At 38.1% G+C, this 3627-nt stretch overlaps 1 pseudogene; it reads right to left on the bottom strand.

Moving 5' to 3' along the window:
• Positions 1-997: 997 nt before the first annotated feature.
• On the bottom strand, positions 998-1731 carry LOC105742558 (annotated as a pseudogene).
• Positions 1732-3627: the final 1896 nt, after the last annotated feature.

Genomic DNA, 3627 nt, shown 5'->3' on the forward strand with positions numbered 1-3627 from the left:
GGCGCAGGGTAGCAGGAAGCTCTCCACACACTCACCGGACCTGGGCTAGGACTGGGTCCTGAATACCTCTTTTTCTCCTGTGTTTAATTGTTTGCCCTATTTGTTGGGTTCTTTCCATTCTCATTCATGGAGTTGTGTTCATTTTTTTTTAGTGGAGCAAAATTATGTTTCTTAGGAAAGCACCAACACCACAGTCTTCAAAATTACTAAAATTTTATTTGCCTCGGGCTTATGACTTGAAACCAAAGACATTGTAGAAAGAAAGCAAAGATTAAGTGCACTTTAAGGAGATGGAGACAATACACATTGGTGACATAGGAAATCAGGTGGATGAAAGAAGCCATCCCATACACTATATACATCACAATACTCAATAGAGTTTTAAACAGAATTTTTTAAAACCAAGAGCAAACAAAATTAAGCAGTGTTTACAGTAGACATAAAACATACAATTTAAAAAGCATTTTTCAGATCATAGAGTGTAAAGTGGAAAAATGTATATGTAGTTGAAATCTAAATCTAACTACTGTACATTTATCACCTATTAAAGTTGCTTATATATACTACAGTGTAAAGAAATAATATGGAACAAATAAAAATCTTTATTTGCCTGATAAAAAAATATAACAACTATTGGCTTTAATGGCTTCTCCTGGTTGCCAGTGCTACAAAAGGCAAAAATCTCATCCAAACAGGTGATAAAACCAGGCACAAACCTTTACCAAATTAGACCCACCCATAGAAATATACTATCCACCCACATTTTCCACCAAAAGCTTTTGTTTGTTTTAATCTTTGAAGCTCTGAGGCCCATTTGTTCACAATATGCTTCAAACTTTGTGTTTTTTACACCATGATATTATATGTTTGTCTGGCACTATTCTAAAGCTAGTTCATAAGATGAGGAGGACACAGAAAGGACCCAGTGCCCACAGGACAAGTGAAGCCACTGGGTAGAAATGGGGGAGGGGAGGAAAGATACTCAGTTCCACGGGGATCACTCATCATCAGTCCCACTTGCTTCTCACCGGTCATTTTCATTCTGCTCTTTATCGCTTTCAAAGTCATTCACCACTGGCTTTGCTTTCCTCGATTTGGCCCTTTCTTGCCTTTTCCTTTGTGCTGGCTATTCTCATCTCTCTTATTGAGCTTGATTTTTACCTTAACAGATTTTGTCTCTGACTCAGACTCTTCATCTTTCTCTTCCTCATTGCTTTTCTCCTCACTTTCTTTTTCTTTGGCAATTTTCTGCCGTGTACTCTTAAACACCTACTGTAAGACGGCAGAGGCTTTGTAGATCTGGGATCCCTGAAAGTTGAAAGTCTGAGCATTGTGACACAGAAGCATGACATCTTTCTCCAGGTTGCCCAGGCTCTGGTACTTATGATTACAAATTCTTTCCTTTATTTTTTTGATATCCACTGGCTTCCTAATTAATTCATAGTATTCTTGTAACTCTTTCCTGGAAGGTAACTGAATGAAGACTTCACTGAGCTGCCTCTCTGAATTATCTTTGTAATTGATCACAGTATCAGTGATAGCATTCATCTGTTTGGTCAGTTTGGGGGGATTTGGTGACAGCTTCTCAGCTGGAGGGAAGCCTCTCCTCTTCTTAGCTTTTGCTACATCTTCCTTCACAGGATCTTTGTCCACATTTCTTCATCTTTTTTTTTTCTTAAGCTGTACATCCTTTTCCATTTCTTCCAAATTGCCATCTTCAATGGCCCCATAGTTTGCCTCTAACATAGTTCATGAACAACAGGCCTCCTGGCCTAGACCAAGTCTCTCTCACAGTACAAAATGTAATTTATGGGCTCCCTTGGGGACTTTCCCCTCCTCCTTGCTTGGGCCTTTTCCAGTTGTGGTCATTTTAACCCCTCTCTAGAATATCTTTTAGTAGTCTGTGTAGGGTTGACTTTATCGTGAAATTCTTTGACTATTCTTTGTCATGGAAGTATTTAACTTCTCCTTTAAACTTGAAACAGAGTTTTGCAGCGTATATCAGACTGGGTTGGAATTTTTTTTTTCAAGACTTGAAGTACTTTGCTCCATTCTCGACTTGATGATTTGTGAAGAGAAAGCTGCTGTTATTCTGGTGGGCTTTTCTTTAAATGTGATGTTTAAATGAAATGTTTCCTTTAAATGAATTGTTTCTTTTCTCTAGCAGCATTTAGTATACTCTTCCCATGCTGAATTTCTGAGATCTTATATGTCTGGTTGTGTTTCTAATTGGGTTGATGTTATTTGGAGTTCTCTATGCTTCGGTTACCTGAATGTCAGATTGTCAGATTCCATATTTGGGAAGTTTTCTGCTATTATTTCTGCCCATATTCTTTTTATATGATTTGTATTGACTCATTTTTTCTCATTAATGCCTATTAGTTTTACATTTTTCATCCTTGCATCATCTTGCAGATGTTCAATTATTTTTTTCCTGCATTCTAGTTGTTTTTAAGAGATATTTTCTTACCTTTTTACTAGCTGCAGTGGTATCTTCCAGGTCTGAAAAGCTGTTTTTATTCAAATGGTTTGGCCAGCCTGTAATTGCGGTTTTAATTTCTTGTATATCTCTTTGAATCTGCTTCATGTATTCTATTTCTTTCTTATATTGCTCATTTAAGGATTCCATCATTTTTATATTCTCTATTTTTTATCAGTGTCTTCTTTAGAAGCACTTAGCTCTTCTTTCATTATAGTTATCATTTCTTTTTCTACTTCAGAAATTATTTCTGAACTGATTTCCTCTATACCTTTATGTAGTTGTTTCTTTACTTCAGACACTATTATTTCAGAGATTTTAGGTGTGTGCTTTCCAATTTATTCTGTGCTTTGGTGTCCTGCATTTGTTCTGGGTGGGGCAGGCCTAAGGATGCATTTTGCTCCTTCTCTTTGTCATTTTGTATAGCACTGTCTTCTGATGGTGTAGAGCTTTGGTAATTACCTTATCACCAGGTCTGGCTCAGCCAAGTTCAAACTCGTCCAGGTGGGTGTGGCTTGAGTCTGGCTGCTGTGGTCAATTTCTTCCTGCTGCTGCCCTTGGAAGTGAACCTGCTGTGCCATTCTGGCAAGATGTTCTGTTCCTGGATCTGCTGCATGGGTCGTGCCTTTGACCTCTCTGTAGCCTTTTTTGGTTCTATTGCAGGGTTCCACCCTGATGGAGGAAGTTCCACACACATGCCTGGCCTGGGTGCTGGCTGGGTTAAGACCAGCAGGTGGTCCCACTCACATGTCAGTCTTGCGTGCTGCCTGAAGTGTGGATTCAAGGCATCTACATTTGTGTTAAAATTTGTCTCTCTCCCATCTCAAAATTGGTACTCTAAATTACATTTGCAGAGTTCCTTTTTTCATGTAAAGTAATATATTCATTAATTTCATGGGATTAGACTGTGAAAATGTCTGAAAGGTGGCCTGCCTGCTAGTCTCAGTGAATCTCTAAATTTTATATTATTGTTTTCACCTTTTTAGTTAAAATAGTAGCACTATCTAAAGTGCTAGAGTAAAGCATGTAAATCGTGAGTGATTATCACTATTCAGACATAAATGATATCATAGAATTTTCACAAAGACCCTTGAGGTAGCCATCATTATCATCACCATGTTACAGAATAAGAGCGGGATAGTAGTGGC

The sequence above is a fragment of the Octodon degus genome, unplaced genomic scaffold (assembly GCF_000260255.1).
Source record: "Octodon degus isolate 3935 unplaced genomic scaffold, OctDeg1.0 scaffold00059, whole genome shotgun sequence".
Classification (NCBI taxonomy): Eukaryota; Metazoa; Chordata; class Mammalia; order Rodentia; family Octodontidae; genus Octodon; species Octodon degus.